This window comes from Nerophis ophidion, linkage group LG16 (assembly GCF_033978795.1).
Source record: "Nerophis ophidion isolate RoL-2023_Sa linkage group LG16, RoL_Noph_v1.0, whole genome shotgun sequence".
Lineage (NCBI taxonomy): Eukaryota > Metazoa > Chordata > Actinopteri > Syngnathiformes > Syngnathidae > Nerophis > Nerophis ophidion.
The window spans coordinates 35,915,746-35,932,611 of record NC_084626.1 but is presented as its reverse complement, the minus strand read 5'-3'; the positions used below and the strand labels follow the sequence as shown (position 1 = coordinate 35,932,611).

General features: G+C 36.5%; 2 protein-coding genes across 15 annotated transcripts in view; one reads left to right on the top strand and one right to left on the bottom strand.

Moving 5' to 3' along the window:
- Positions 1–2,956, bottom strand: part of LOC133535594 (uncharacterized) — a 41,309-nt gene extending 38,353 nt beyond the window's left edge. Inside the window, exon 1 of the mRNA XM_061875550.1 lies at positions 2,749–2,956. The gene's annotated coding sequence lies outside the window, so the exon portion shown is untranslated. The remainder of the gene's footprint in view (positions 1–2,748) is intronic.
- Positions 2,458–16,866, top strand: part of asip1 (agouti signaling protein 1) — a 213,461-nt gene continuing 199,052 nt past the window's right edge. For 2 of the 14 annotated variants that reach the window (XM_061875044.1, XM_061875039.1), the window contains exon 1: positions 2,477–2,725. The gene's annotated coding sequence lies outside the window, so the exon portion shown is untranslated. Of the gene's footprint in view, positions 2,726–16,866 lie in introns of all 14 variants that reach the window. The other 12 variants (XM_061875049.1, XM_061875037.1, XM_061875046.1 and 9 more) reach the window with 11 other exon arrangements.

Below are 16,866 nucleotides of genomic sequence, written 5' to 3'. Positions count from 1 at the left end.
GGGTTCGATCGAACCCTATGGGTTCGGTGAGTCAGCCTCAGGGGTTCGGCGGAGGTCAAAACACACCCGACTTATCGTGTACTGTGAATACAAACTTCTCCCTATCGGCGTATTACGGATAAGGCAACAGCTGACTGATTTGCAGGTATGTAATTTGTTGTGAGTTTATGCACTGTGTTGGTTTTGTTGTTTGAACAAGGTGATGTTCATGGACGGTTCATTTTGTGCACCAGTAAAAAAATACATGGTAACACTTTAGTATGGGGAACATAACCACCTATGGACATCAAAGTCGCTGCCGTTGTGTCCTTGGGCAGGACACTTCACCCTTTGCCCCCGGTGCCGCTCACACCGGTGAATGAATGATGAATGAATGATTGGTGGTGGTCGGAGGGGCCGTAGGCGCAAACTGGCAGCCACGCTTCCGTCAGTCAACTCCAGGGCAGCTGTGGCTACAGATGTAGCTTACCACCACCAGGTGTGAATGAATGATGGGTTCCCACTTCTCTGTGAGCGCTATGAGTATATAACAATAGAAAAGCGCGATATAAATCTAATCCATTATTATTATTATTATTACCATTAATATAGGAGCTTATTAACATGCACATTAGTAACATATTGGCTCTTAACTAGTTATTAAGTTCTTATTAATGCCTTATTCAGCAAGGCCTCATCATAACCCTAACCCGCTAACCCTGACCCTAACCCTAAAATAATAACTCTAAATTAAGTCTTTATCACTTAGAATATGTTTCCCTAGTGTCCAAATAACTCTAAATTAAGTCCTTGTTACTTAGAACAGTGGTTCTCAAATGGGGGAACGTGAGAATTTTTCTTTTAAATATTCTAAAAATAGCAACGATTCAAAAATCCTTTATAAATATATTTATTGAATAATACTTCAACAAAATATGAATGCAAGTTCATAAACTGTGAAAAGAAATCCAACAATGCAGTGTTGACAGACAGATTTTTGTGGACATGTTCCATAAATATTGATGTTAAAGATTTTTTTTTTTGTGAAGAAATGTTTAGAATTAAGTTCATGAATCCAGATGGATCTCTATTACAATCCCCAAAGAGGGCACTTTAAGTTGATGATTACTTCTATGTATAGAAATCTTTATTTATAATTGAATCACTTGTTTATTTTTCAAAAAGTTTTTAGTTATTTTTATACATTTTTTTCCAAATAGTTCAAGAAAGACCACTACAAATGAGCAATATTTTGCACTGTTATACAATTTAATAAATCAGAAACTGATGACATAGTACTGTATTTTACTTCTTTATCTGTTTTCTTTTTCAACCAAAAATGCTTTGCTCTGATTAGGTACTTGAATTAAAAAAAAAAAATCACTTTTTTCACTGAAAAAAGGTTGAGAACCACTGACTTAGAATATTTTCCCCATACTAAAGTGTTACCAAAAACATAGAACTTTGTCTTGAATTTGAAAAAAAAAACAAAATTGTATTTTTCACTAGAAGGGTTCGGTGAATGCACATATGAAACTGCTGGGTTTCGGTACCTCCAACAAGGTTAAGACCCACTGCCCTAAAGTAACTGCCCAGGATACGACTGTATATCCTTCCTAAATGTTGAACCTCCAGAATCAGCATGTCCTCTTGTCAACGAGGTGAAAGTTTGTTTGAAAACATTTGACAAGTTAAGTTCAAGTCCGTCCCTGACCATTAGGACGTTTTAAAAATACGATCCGCCTTGAAAACAAATTGTTTTATTTTGAAAGTACACAGGATAATTTATTTAGTATTTGTTTATGACTTCCTATCCAACACAAGCATATTTTAGCTAAATAGAACAGGATGTGTGAACATTACAGCCATCCTGATGCTATTCTGCAGGCGGTGGAAACAAGACATATTGACTTGAATAAAAACGAAAGGAGTCAGCCGCCGTGCAGGTGCTGTTCAGCTCTTGTTACGCATCCAGTGGAAATCCAGGGTAACTTCCTACTTGTCATTTTTGGTCCTGTTAAAACAGACAGGACTCTATGATACTATTATTACTGTTGCAATTCTTTTTACACCTGTATACGTTTAAATTTGAATATAATTTGCGGGCAAAGCCAAAAAAATGTCATGGTGGCCACAGTTTGACCCTGGAACAGATTATCCATATATGCATGATTCCCAGAGTTCACTAGCGTCTTACAATGTTTTGAGATTTTACTCTATAAATGGTGTGTGCCATGTCTTGTAAAGGGTGCACAGAAAGTCATGGTAGAAGTAAATGATAGATATAAAGCATATAAAAGAGTAGATAAAGTCATAAAAATGTAAAGCCGGATAAACGACTTTCCAGCATTGTTTCCACCAGAACCTAACACTTCACAAGTCGGCCTGTTTCACATTTTTCTGTCCATCGTCTGCATAATTTGACCATTTTTCATCCCCCGACCTAAAGTGCCGCTCTGACCCCACCCCTAAATCCAAGTCTTCCAGTAAGTGCATATCAGGAACGGGGCAAGGTATCAGTGCCTGATCGGAGATAAATGAGAATGGGAGGATACCAGGAGGTCCGGAGAAAGATTAAAAGCGCCACAGCGTTGAAGCAGCGGCACACCAGCAAAGGCAACGAGAGAGGAAGGACACCAAAGTGACAACAATAGTGTGGGAGAAGAACAAGCTAGAAGACGCAGGACCAAAACCGGAGACGAAAGACCATCAAGAAGTATAGAGACAACTGAGCTACGACCAACAGGTAAGGTGGACACATCTGCTGACCTTTTTTCATTGAAGTCACGCTAAGCTGGCAGCAAGTAACCAATAAAAAATTCTGATCCCACACGGATGAGGTCCTGCTCTTCATGTTTGTCCAGGAGATCTGAAAGGATTTGTTTGCTCCTGGCCTACGACATCAACGTGGGCCGTAGTGTGACATTCTGAAGACTTCTTCTTGTTCTGACAGTAGCCTTCCAACAACTTTATGGGGGTGTAGCTTGTGAAATTAGAGGCGCAGCAGCTGCATACACTGTCGGATCATTTCCAACTCTTTTTAGCCAAGTGTTGCAGTAAAACACTCGAGGCTCTTCCATCACAGTCTTGTTGGGGAAACGAGGTGCGGTACCACATGTTTGATGGATCCGCTCAGTGAAAAGTTTGGAAAAACGAGACAGTTTAGTGCAATCTTATTATCTTACAAAATAACCTACTTCATTGTGTGTGTGGAAATTTTAACAATCCACACTGATTTGATTACACATGCTGCCACACTATTTATTTGAAGTTCACTATAAAATCTTTGTCTTCAGATTGATTGATTGAAACTTTTATTGGTAGATTGCACAGTTCAGTACATATTCCGTACAATTGACCACTAAATGGTAACACCCGAATAAGTTTTGTTTAAGTCGGGGTCCACGTTAATCAATTCATGGTACATCCTTGTGTTATTACTACAGTAAATATTCCCGCTAAAATCCTTCCTGAATAAAGCAAATTTTTTTTTTACAAAAAAGTTAAATATCTTTTAATCCACATTAAGTTTAAATCAGACATTTTACTATCGGAAACAATAATAATGCAAAGCATTACAGCGATTTTGGAATCATAAAGTATTACTCATCAAAAATATATTCACAGAATTAATTAGTGAAACGCATGCATTTTAACTCAAAAAATATTTTTGCCCTTCACAATGATGATGGATGAACATGCACGCACACTCGTAGTGTGTGATCTTTGCAAGTGATGCTTTATCAAAGAGTGTGCCGCTTATTTTGCGGAGAGGCTTGCGTCGAAGCACTTGGTGTTTTTCTATTTCAATTTTTTTATCCTACTGATGATCCAAATAAAACATACAAAAACGTAATTATAAAGAAAATAATGAATTGCCGAGTATTATATACACAGCTGTATATTAAAGAATATACGAAGGATTTTTTATTTATATTTTTTATTTTTTTTTAATGTGTCCACTAAAGACACAAACTTTGATTTTATAAACAAGTCTATATGCAAAGTATAGATTGAATATAGCTTAATGCTTAAATTGTAATTTCACTTCAAATAAAGTCATTTCAGATTTATTATCCATTATGCACCTAATATAAAATGCAACATTTACTCCTAAATTTATCATAGTTTCCGTAACAATGATAAAATCGTTTTTTAATACATATTCCATACTATGTGTATTTCTGTGTTTTTGTGTTTGTTAAAGATTGTTCCTTGCTTTAAGTGTTTATTTTTGTGAGGAATTCAATAGACTTGTGAATGGAAAAGCTAATTGGCTAACATGTGGTGAGTATTTAAATGTGTTAAGGTTGTGCTGATAACACTGGCCGTGCATTTTATCTGCTGATTTGATCAATTTTCTTGATTCGATTAGAGGAACTTTTTCACCAAAGTGCTCATCCATGTGGTGTTCAGCTGGTGTACTTTAAACTGAATGAGGAGCATGTGTGACATGCCTTGGTATATATTCTGCTGTGAATCTCTGCTATGGAAATAAAATTGACATCGCTCAATTTAATTGACAGGCACAGATTTCAAACGTGCCTCTCTTGTAAGGTCTTTCATCCAAGCTATGTCATTGAAAGGGTGCAAATTGTCACAATTATTTGCCAAACAGACAGGTACAAAAATAAATGACGGACGAAGGAGCATAAAACAAATAACATAGCAAAAACAAAAAGTTTTAGAATGCACATCATTGTCTAACGACTCCAAGTACCACACAAACCGCCTTAGTAAAAATGTTGCCTTCTTCTTTCTTATTCTCTTAATAATTTGGTTAAGAACATTTTGACTCAGGTCACACAAAAAGATGGAAATTGCCATAAATGCGGCAGGAGTGAGACCTACACGAGTTGGGTTGAGTGAACGTTGTGATTTGTGTGCAAACTGGTCACTTAACAGATGCATTGCATTCACATGAGACACAAATTAAAGTCACTTTTATTATATAATTTAACAAGTGCATTAAAATTATGAATTTCAACAAAAAAAAATTATAATTGGGCCTCTTTCCCTAACTCATGTTTTTGAGTTCATAAGTGCTTTTACACTCAGAAGTTTGGCAAAATGCAGTGTTCAGACAGTAACCAGGATATTGTTCAAAAAGGTACAAATAATGAGTGTAATGAGAGCACAAAACTACACTTGTCTTTAGACAATATTCGATGTATGATTTTTTTTTTTTTTATTGTTTCCTTAATTCCTAAAGAAACCAGTACATACAAATGACAGATAATTTAAAATAAGTTTTACATTGATTTAATCAACAACTAGTAGAATAAAAGGAGACAAACAATGCCACAAATTGCAGGAACACATGGCATGAACATACATTGCATTTTACTCTTAGCATAAATGTAAATGTTATAAAGTTAAAATTTACTGCACTTTGTATTGACTAATTGACAAAACACTAATTTATAATCCTGCTCTGGAAGGCCAAATTTCTGCGTTAAATAAAATACTTCTGTAAACAAAAATGAAACATTGCACTTTACAGACAAATAAATACACTTCAGTATTGAGATCAATAAACCTAAAACTTGAATCTTCTGTTTAAAAAAAACAAAAAACTTCTGTAAATAAAAATGTAGCATTGTACATTTTCTGCAAATGAACAATACCCTGCAACATTGAGAGGCTCTATAGTTTTAGTAAGTATAAATAACACAATACAATATACACATACAAATGATAAACCCGCCTTCCGCCCGATTGTAGCTGAGATAGGCACCATCGCCCCCCACGACCCCAAAGGGAATAAGCGGTAAAAAATGGATGGATGAATGGAACATTATACAACAATAAATAAACACTGGCATGTTCACTTTTGGGGCACCGCATCTTTAGCAAAATGCAGAGGAGACCGACTTTTCTTACCTATTGGTATATGTTTTTGTGTATTTGGGATTTACATAAGTACTCAAAATTTTAAAGACAAAACATGGAGGCATGGCGAAGATATATTTAACACAGGCAAGTTTATATGCAAAAAAAACAACACTCCTGCCTCACTTCATACTTGTTCCAAAAAAGCCATTTGGAATTTTCCCTAACTGTGACGTTTTTCCCCATTGGTGACGTCAGTGGATATCTCCATATATGGCAAAGTTTTACCTAAACAGCTTTGCACGAGTCCGCCATTGTAAGTTCCTTCATTTTCTTTATCCTCTTGTTGTGGGGTAGACTGGCACATGCATCCTTCACTTTTGCCATTTCTAATTCCAAGTAGCGTATACCGTATTTCCTTGAATTGCCGCCGGGGCGCTAATTAATTTAAAACCTTTCCTCACTCCTGCGCTTACCAAAGGCATGCGGTAAAAGTAAGAATGCGCTAATTATTTTAAAACCTCTTCTCACTCTGGCACTTACCAAAGGTATGCAGTAAAAAATTGAGTGTGATGCAAGCTTGGACCTTAAATCCTTCTGAATAGCTCTTAATCTTCTTCCCTTTATGCGATTTCAAATTACCGTTATTGAAATCAGCCTCCTCCATTTTGAAAATGATGACAGGGGAAGTGTCAATCGTGACGTCACGAGTTTGACCAGGCGGTAATACTATCCATCCATTTTCTACCGCTTATTCCCTTTGGGGTCGCTGGTGCCTATCTCAGCTACAATTGGACAAGTCGCCACCTCATCGCAGGCGGTGATACTAAGCATGCGCTAATTATTTTGGGAAGCGAGTTTGACCCGGCAGTAATTCAAGGCAGGTGCATACTATATGCCCTGCGGCAATTCAAGGAAATACGGCAGTTTTAACGAGGGCTGATAAAAGCGATATCAAAATATTACGCGACACATAATCGATAGCAATATAAAATGTGTTCAATAAACATTCAATTTAATTTGGATTTCTTGGTGAAAACAAAACAGAAATTGTGAAGCAAGATTTGTTGCATGAAGTCACACATGCTTTGGGAACCCAGAAAACAGTAACGTGACACTGAGCAGTGGGAGGGACACGCTAACAGCCAATCTCATAGCAGTATCAACTACCAAGATTGGTTGCGATGTCTTTCTTCCTCACTGTGGCAGTGTGGATTCTCTGCATGGAATGAGAGGAGACACTGTAATATCTTGAAACAGCAACTCAATAACAGCAACTTGTTTTTAGATGTGTTGCAACCAATGTGGCGCCCCCACATCGGCAGTGAAGTGTATATACTCACAAGTAACCGAATAGCTTTGTCTTTGAACTTTTTTTTACTTAAAGAAAGCAAATTAACAATCAGAGTAGTAAACAAGATTTAAAAAATATAAATAAATAAATGAATACAAAAAATAAAAAATTTATATATGAAATACAATATTTTTTACATACATAAACACAAAATAAAACGTGTCAACAAGTTGCATAAAATAAATTAAAAATACAATATAAATAAAGCTGTATGATGTTAAATGATATGCAAATTAGATTAGATTCAATTTATTGTCACCATTACAGTGAAATGCTGAATAGCAGAATGCAAAGTAACAGTATAATATATTATATGAGAATGTTATGATTTTCTTTAACCAAATCACAGCAGTGCTCAAATTAAAAAACAGCATTGCCTCTCATGTGATATTGCTTGAATGAATGAATGAAATAAGTTTATTTCGGTCATATAATCTATCAAATCAATCAACCATTTTGTGTGATCAGTTTTACAGTACATGTTATATGTATACAATTATGCACATTTACACACGAAAGAAAAGAAAAAGAATGACCAAAAAAGGAATAGGCTGAAGCCAAAGCTTATATTTGCCTATTCTATACCTTCACTGAAGATTAGATTGCCTGGAACATCAACGTTAAAAAAAAAGAAATCAATGGGATGAAAGTAATTGTTACTATATTTTATAATTTTCTATTTTTTCAACTTTCAATGTTTTCCTAAACCTTACCAAAGAAGTGCATGTCTTCAGCTCATCACTGAGCTTGTTCCACCATTTAACTCCTAAAACTGTATTACATTTGTATTTTATATTTCTTCTTGCTTTACCTATTTCAAAAATCGATATCCCTCGTAAATTATAGTTTTCTCCTCTCAAATGAAATAGCCTGAGAATGCAAGCTGGAAGGCTGTTGTTATTTACTCGAAACATAATTTCCATTGTTTTTAAAAACACAATGTCTGATAATTTTAATACATTTGAACTTGTAAATTATGGATTGGTATGTTTATAGTAGCACACTTTGTGTATTATTCTAATGACTCTTTTTTGAAGTTTTATTATTGGGTCTATGTTTTTTTTATAAACATTTCCCCAAATTTCAACACAATACGTTAAATATGGAAAAATAAAAGAATAATACAACATATGCAGGCATGTCTTATTCAACATGTGTCTTACTTTATAAAGAATAGCAATAGATTTGGATATTTTTCCCTTTATATATTCAATATGCGGTTTCCAACACAGTTTATGATCAATTATTATTCCCAAGAATTTAGTTTCATATACTCTATCAATTTCCACTTGATTAACATTAATGATGTGCACTTTAACAACTAGGCTTACAACTATACCTAGTATATAAAGGGGTGGAAAAGTGCAGGGCAAACATTAGCTAACCAGAAGGCAATAACAATGTCAACAAAAAACACCTGCTTAAAAAATCTAAAACAAATGTCCCTGACGGAATTTAAGGTGGGAGTACTATAATTACCTAACGTTACATTATTATTTTCCATAACAATTTAGCCCCTCCACAATATTAACCCGACGTTAAAACAGAACAAGCTATTTATTGATTAGCAATTGCCGAATCATGTAACATTAGCATAATGCTAAAAAGCCAGGTTACTATCACATTCTGTAACAGACAAATAATTTCATGTAGGCTAACGTTACCTACCTCTGTCCTCTTCTTTTCTCTTTTTTCTTCCCTGGGCACCTGACAGTTTTGGCCGTTTTGACATCTTGAGTTGTTCTTTTGATGTGGTGACGTCCAAAAGAGTCATGTTACGGGGGGGGAGGGAGGGGGGGGGGGGTTGGCGTGCGGGGGAGGGATGTAATGTTGTAACAAATAATATTTATATTAAATAGGCTTTACCTTGCATTTTAATTAACGTGGGATTATTTTTTGTATTTAGAAATAATAGTACCATTTTTTTTTTCTCCAATATTTGTGGCACTGGCGTGGCGCCCCCTACTGGACGGCGCTCTTAGTATTTGCCTATACGGCCTATGCCACGGGCCGGCCCTGATGTGTTGGTTTTAATGAGGATGGTGCGGGAACATCCTGACAATTCCAATGCGTCAGTTTCATTAAATGCTTTGCAAACTACTGTGTGTAACATTCAATAGCGTTTACACCATTGCGATCTAGTGTCTGAAATCTGAAACTAACTTCAAATCGACTGCATTTAAGTTAAAGTTAAAGTACCAATGATTGTCACACACATACTAGATGTGGTGAAATTATTCTCTGCATTTGACCAATCACCCTTGATCACCCCCTGGGAGATGAGGGAGCAGTGGGCAGCAGCGGTGCCGCGCCCGGGAATCATTTATGGTGATTTAACCCCCAATTCCAACCCTTAATGCTGAGTGCCAAGCAAGGAGCTAATGGGTCCCATTTTTATAGTCTTTAGTATGACTCGGCTGGGATTTTAACTCACGACCTACCGATCTCAGGGCAAACACTCTAACCCAGGGGTGTCAAACTCAAATACAGAGTGGGCCAAAATTCTAAACTGAACAAAGCCGCGGGCCAAAGTTGAACAACTTAACCTTTTAATAGGGACCCAAACAAGTTTTGCATTGAATATTGAACAAGCAAGGCTTATAGAACTTTATAGTAACATGCAAAATCAAGGTTTGTTGGTAGCGGGGGTGTATATTTAGTGTCCCGGAAGAGTTAGTGCTGCAAGGGGTTCTGGGTATTTGTTCTGTTGTGTTGATGTTGTGTTACAGTGCGGATGTTCTCCCAAAATGTTTGGTGTGGGTTCAAAGAGTGGTGCATATTTGTAACAGTGTTTAAGTTGTTTATAAGGCCACCCTCAGTGTGACCTGTACGACTGTTGACCAAGTATGCCTTGCATTCACTTGTGTGTGTGTGTAGAATCCGCATATATTACGTGACTGGGCCGGCACGCTGATTGTATGGCAGAAAAGCGGACATGACAACAGGTTGTAGAGGATGCTAAAAGCAGTACCTTTAAGGCACGCCGCCGATATTGTTGTCCGAGTGGAAATCGGGAGAAATTCAGGAGAATGGTTGTCCCGGTAGATTTTCGGGGGGGGTACTGAAATTCGGGAGTCTCCTGGGAAAATCGTGAGGGTTGGCAAGTATTAGAATTAGCGGTGAATGCACCGCCGCTGTATAATACCGGCGGGCCAGCTCTAATGTTAATTTAATATTGTCTCAAGGGCCAAAATAAATTACATAGCGGGCCAAATTTGGCCGGTGGGCCAGAGTTTGACACCCATGCTCTAACCACTAGGCCACTGAGTAGTTTATTGTACTGTCTTAGCTGTGCTCATCCTACCTGTTTACCAGACACCTTCTCCACTAATAAATAGCACTCTTGGTAAGTTGGAGATTGCATTACTGTAATTATTAGCAGGCTTAAAGGCCTACTGAAATGAGATTTTCTTATTTAAACGGGGATAGCAGGTCCATTCTATGTGTCATACTTGATCATTTCGTGATATTGCCATATTTTTGCTGAAAGGATTTAGTAGAGAACATCCACGATAAAGTTCACAACTGGAGAAAAAAGCCATGCCTCTACCGGAAGTCGCAGACGATGACGTCACACGTGTGAGGGCTCCTCACATATTCACATTGTTTGTAATGGGAGCCTCCAACAAAAAGTGCTATTCGGACCGAGAAAACGACAATTTCCCCATTAATTTGAGCCAGGATGAAAGATTCGTGTTTGAGGATATTGATAGCGACGGACTAGAAAAAAATAAAAAGTAAAAAAAAATAAAAATAGCGATTGCATTGGGACGGATTCCGATGTTTTTAGACACATTTACTCGGTTAATTCTGGGAAATCCTCTATCTTTTTATTGTGTTGCTAGTGTTTTAGTGAGTTAAATAGTACCTGATAGTCAGAAGGGTGTCTCCACGGGTGTCTTCACGCGCAGTGGCTCAGGGGAGTCGACGGCAGCTATGGATGGCACAAGCTCAGCTTTTCTCCGGTAAGAACTGACTTTTTAACCACAATTTTCTCACCGAAACCTGCTGGTTGATATTCCGTCTTGATTCATGTTCGCTTGACCGCGCTCTGATCCATAGGAAAGTTTCACCTCCGTGAATTTTAAACAAGGAATCACCGTGTGTTTGTGTGGCTAAAGGCTAAAGCTTACCAACTCCATTTTTCTACTGTGACTTCCCCAATATTAATTGAACACATTGCAAAAGATTCAGCAACACAGATGTCCAAAATACTGTATAATTATGCCGTTAAAGCAGACGACTTTTAGCTGTGTGTGTGCAGCGCTCATACTTCGTAAAAACCCGTGACGTCTTGCGTACACGTCATCATTACACGACGTTTCAAAGACGAAACTGCCGGGAAATTTAAAATTGTAATTTATTAAACTAAAAAGGCCATATTGGCATGTGTTGCAATGTTAATATTTCATCATTGATATATAAACTATCAGACTGCGTGGTGGGTAGTAGTGGGTTTCAGTAGGCCTTTAATATTAACAAAAATATAAATAATTTTCCTGCGATGAGGAGGCAACTTGTCCAGGGTGTACACCGCCATCCGCCCGATTGTAGCTGAGATAGGCGCCAGCGCCCCCCCACAACCCCAAAAGGGAATAAACAGTAGAAAATGGATGGATGGATGGATAAATAATTTTCAATATCGGTCAATATAAAAAACATATATCCTGATACAGTTTTTAGCTATATTACCCAGCCCTAGTTCTAACTTATATCTGTCAGTGGTCTCAATACATAAGCACTAAAAATGACAATGTGGCTGACAAGGAGAAGACACAATCCAAGTTGAGGCACGTAAATAAGACCGCCCACAAAACAGAAGATGGTCAGAGAGCGATTTGAAGATGGTCAATAAAACATAATCGATGCAACATTTTGGCCAAAGAACCACCATTACATGTTATGTGGACCACAAGATGGTGTTTTAAATGTAGGAAAAAAAACATATAATCTAACCCCTCGAAGTAAATGATTTCCCCACAATAAGCTGCTTTTTAGCGGGGGTTTGTTAGTTGTTTCGATCTTGTTTGTCTTCTTGTTGCATTTTTCTCACTTGCCTGGGTGCCTCTTTTTAAGATGCAGTAATAAGTTTGAAGTCCGTCTGCCTTTTTTAAAATAAATTTTGCAGCATGCTGTCCCTTCTTGCCCGCCTGTTGTCACAAGTCCAAACCAGTGACAACACTTTTCTTTTGTATTTTGCTCTCGTTTTATATTAGCAGAAGCCATGTTATAGCTGTGTGTGTGTAAATCTCCGCTGAGGAAATGACAATTGGGGCAACACGTATGGCAGCATGCATGAGGAGGAGAAAAACATATTTTTTCTATTTCTAAATAATAAAAAAAACCTTGAATTCTTCGATAAAATCAATTTATCGCACAGGCCTACTTAATGTATCACCCTTAATATCTTGGCTAAGTAGCAAAACGGGATCAACTAACTGGAAATAAATCCTTAAATTTTCCTGAGGGCACTTGCCCTATAAGGTTCCAACTAATCTGATCTAATCGAATGATGGTTGAGGAGTAGGCTTGCCAGGCATTCCTTGAAAATAAGAGTCGTCTTGCACAGTATTTAGAAACAAAGCACACGTCCTGTATCAAGCCTAAAAGGAAAACGTTTTGTCCCGTAAGGGCGTGAGATTCCAAAATACTTTGTGAAATGTCAATTGATAAATGAATGACAGTGCACTTTACATACCATATTTGTTATTTGTTATGATTTTATCACCAGTCCTTTCCTGCTCTGTCACCAATGAGCAGAGGTGGGTAGAGTAGCCAGAAATTGTACTCAAGTAAGAGTACTGTTACTTTACAGATGTATTACTCAAGTAAAAGTAAGGAGTAGTCACCCAAATATTTACTTGAGTAAAAGTAAAAAGTATGTTGTGAAAAAACTACTCAAGTACTAACTTATGAGTAACCTGTTCGTTTAATGATGACGGCAACAAGTAATGAGCAAAAACATAGAAATAGCAATGAACAAATTCAGAGCCAGGAATATCTCTTAAGCCAGTGTTTTTCAACCTTTTTTGAGCCGAGGCACATTTTTTCCGTCGAAAAAATGCGGAGGCACACCACCAGCAGAAACTATTTAAAATTGAAACTCACTTAACGGTAAAATGTGGTTGTCACAATTGTTGGATATGACCTTAAAGCAGGGGTCATCAACCTTTTTGAAATCAAGAGCTACTTCTTGGGTACTGATTAATGCGAAGGGCTACCAGTTTGATACACACTTAAATAAATTGCCAGAAATAGCCAATTTGCTCAATTTACCTTTAACTCTTATGTTATAATTAATAATTAATTATATTTATCTTTGTGGAAACACTGATCATCTTAATGATTTCTCACCATAAATATATATTTTTGATGACATGTTTTAAATAGGTTAAAATCCAATCTGCACTTTGTTAGAATATATAACAAATTGGACCAAGCTATATTTCTAACAAAGACAAATCATTATTTCTTCTCGATTTTCCAGAACAAAATTTTTAAAAGAAATTCAAAAGACTTTGAAATAAGATTTGAATTTGATTCTACAGATTTTCTAGATTAGCCAGAATATTTTTGGGGAATTTTAATCATGATAAGTTTGAATAAATATTTCACAAATATTCTTTGTCAAAAAACAGAAGCTAAAATGAAGAATTACATTAAAATGTATTAATTGTTCTTTACAATAAAAAAAATAAAAATACTAGAACATTGATTTAAATTGTCAGGAAAGAAGAGGAAGGAATTTAAAAAGTAAAAAGGCATATGTGTTTAAAAATCCTAAAATCATTTTTAAGGTTGTATTTTTTGTCTAAAATTGTTTTTCTGAAAGTTATAAGAACCAAAGTAAAAAAAAAAAAAAAAAAAGAATTTATTTAAACAAATGAAGACCAAATCTTTAAAATATTTTCTTGGATTTTAAAATTTTATTTGAGTTTTGTCCCTCTTAGAATAAAAAATGTCGAGCAAAGCGAGACCAGCTTTCTAGTAAATAAATAAAATGTAAAAAAAATAGAGGCAGTTCACTGGTAAGTGCTGCTATTTGAGCTATTTTTAGAACAGGCCAGCGGGCGACTCATCTGGTCCTTACGGGCTACCTGGTGCCCGCGGGCACCGCGTTGGTGACCCCTGCCTTAAAGCATAAGCAAGCATGCATCCCTATAGCTCTTGTCTCAAAGTAGGTGTACTGTCACCACCTCTCACATCACATCATGACTTATTTTCACTTTTTTGCTGTTTTCCTGTGTGTAGTGTTTTACTTCTTGTCTTGCACTCTTATTTTGGTGGCATTTTCTCTTTTTTTGTTGGTATTTCACTGTCGCAGTTTCATGTCTTCCTTTAAGCGATATTTCCCGCATCTACTTTGTTTTAGCAATCAAGAATATTTCAGTTGTTTTCATCCCTCTTTGCGGGGACATTATTGATTTTCATGTCATGTTCGGTTGTGCATTGTGGACGCCGTCTTTGCTCCACAGTAAGTCTTTGCTGTCGTCCAGCATTCTTTATTTGTTTACTTTTGCAGCCCGTTCAGTTTTAGTTTGGTTCTGCATAGCCTCCCCTAAGCTTCAATGCCTTTTCTTAAGGGCACCCACCTTTTGTTTATTTTTGGTTTAAGCATTAGACACCTTTTTACCTGAACACTGCCTCCCGCTCTATAGAGCACCAACACTCAACAACAACACATCATTTGCAGACTATAATTACTGCTTTGCAAACGATATTTTAACCCAAATAGGTGAAACTATATCATCTCTCACGGCACACCAGACTGCATCTCACGGCATGTGCCGCGGCACAGTGGTTGAAAAACACTGTCTTGAGCAACTAAAACAATAATATATATTAAATAATGTATATTTGGTTTTACACTGTATTGAAAAAAACATGTAAATGAATTTTACCTTTGCAACTTCATTATACTATTGGCTAAGTTTTGTATTCATAAATGTAAGTTTCTCAATACCCGACCTGTTTTTTGTGCCTTTAAAAAAAGATTTAGAACTCTACATTAAAACACTGTGAAAATGATGATGCTGTGTTCCAAATTTAATTTATTTACTGAGATTCAGTGAGCTTATGGCTTTGCACTTTGTTTATTTTATATATTTATATATATATTTTGCATTCTATTTTAGTTACTTTGAATTTACAACCCCCTGGCGCTGTTTTTGTACGGTTTTTATACTGTTTTGTACTGTTTTTGTACTTACGTTGATTATTATATTATTATTTTCAACTATTTTTAAATGTTGAAATTTAAATATTGAGGTTTAATAAAAAAAAAAAAAGTGTAGTTAATCATGATACCTCCTGGCTCTGTTTGATTGGTGAAATGGAGTCAAACGTCCCCAGTGACTGCATTTGATTGGTGAAACGCAGGCATGTGAGGGATCCTACTTTGAAGGTCTGTCTGACATCGATAAATATCAGTAGCGAGTAGCGAGCTGAATGCAGATAAATGGAGTGGAGTAAAAGTAGCGTTTCTTCTCTATAAATATACTCAAGTAAAAGTAAAAGTATGTTGGATTAAAACTACTCTTAGAAGTACAATTTATCCCAAAAGTTATTCAAGTAGATGTAACGGAGTAAATGTAGTGCGTTACTACCCACCTCTGCCAATGAGTGAATAAATAATCAGAATTCACTTATGCTACGGGATACCTTGCTCAGCTTCACAGCTCGCTGCTCCCTCTCTCCCAACCATCCCTGATGCATTCACAGCCACCCACACTGTCAGACATCCCAACACGATCACCACACATAACTCCCGTATTACAATACTAATGAAAGCTCAGCAAGGGCGCAGGTATGATCTGGTTGTCAAGCTTATGAGATGCGATGCAAGTGTAAGCCACTGTGACACTATTGTTCTTTTTTTTTATTAATGTTTTTAATGATAATATCAATGAGGGATTTTTAATCACTGCTATTTTGAAATTGTTACTAATATTGATTAAGATTCATTTTTGTTTCACTACTGTTAGATTGTACCGTGTCATGTTTGTGTGTCCTCAATTGCTCTGCTTATTGCTATTCTGAATGTTGCTGGGTCGGGTTTGGTTTTGGAATTTATTGCATTGTTATGGTATTGTTTTGTTGGATTGATGAATGAATTCATTAAAAAAAAAAAAAAAAAAAAAAACTATACTAATGAAAGCTCAGCAAGGGCGCAGGTATGATCTACTGTCACGGTTGCATCAGTAAATATCGAAATCGTCATGCCATTGTCTTGCTGTGGCAAAAGACAGTTGTTTTTTATTATGTTACTTTTTTTATTGTGCATTAAAAATATTGAACAACTGCGACCCCAAAAAGGAACAAGTGGTAGAAAATGGATCGATGGAACAATGTTTCCCATGTATTTAAAATACCCTGAAATAAAAAGGCAACAAAAATATAAATACTTAATAAAAGCAACACATTTTTGACTGTTGTATATCCGAGAACTGGGGGGAAAAGGGCAGATATTTTATCATTTTCATGCACTCAGCTTGCTGTAACTTATTCAAATGTTGGCGACAAGGCTCAGATTATTTGGAACATTATTGGGCAAGTGCCCTCGGGAATTCACCATTAACAAGGAGAAAAGAAAAGGCGGGTAAATATTCAGATTTTCTCCAGTGAGGGATTTGGCCCGGAACTACACCATCAAAATCAGCACACGCTATACACAAAATACTTATTTAAATTTATTAATGGAA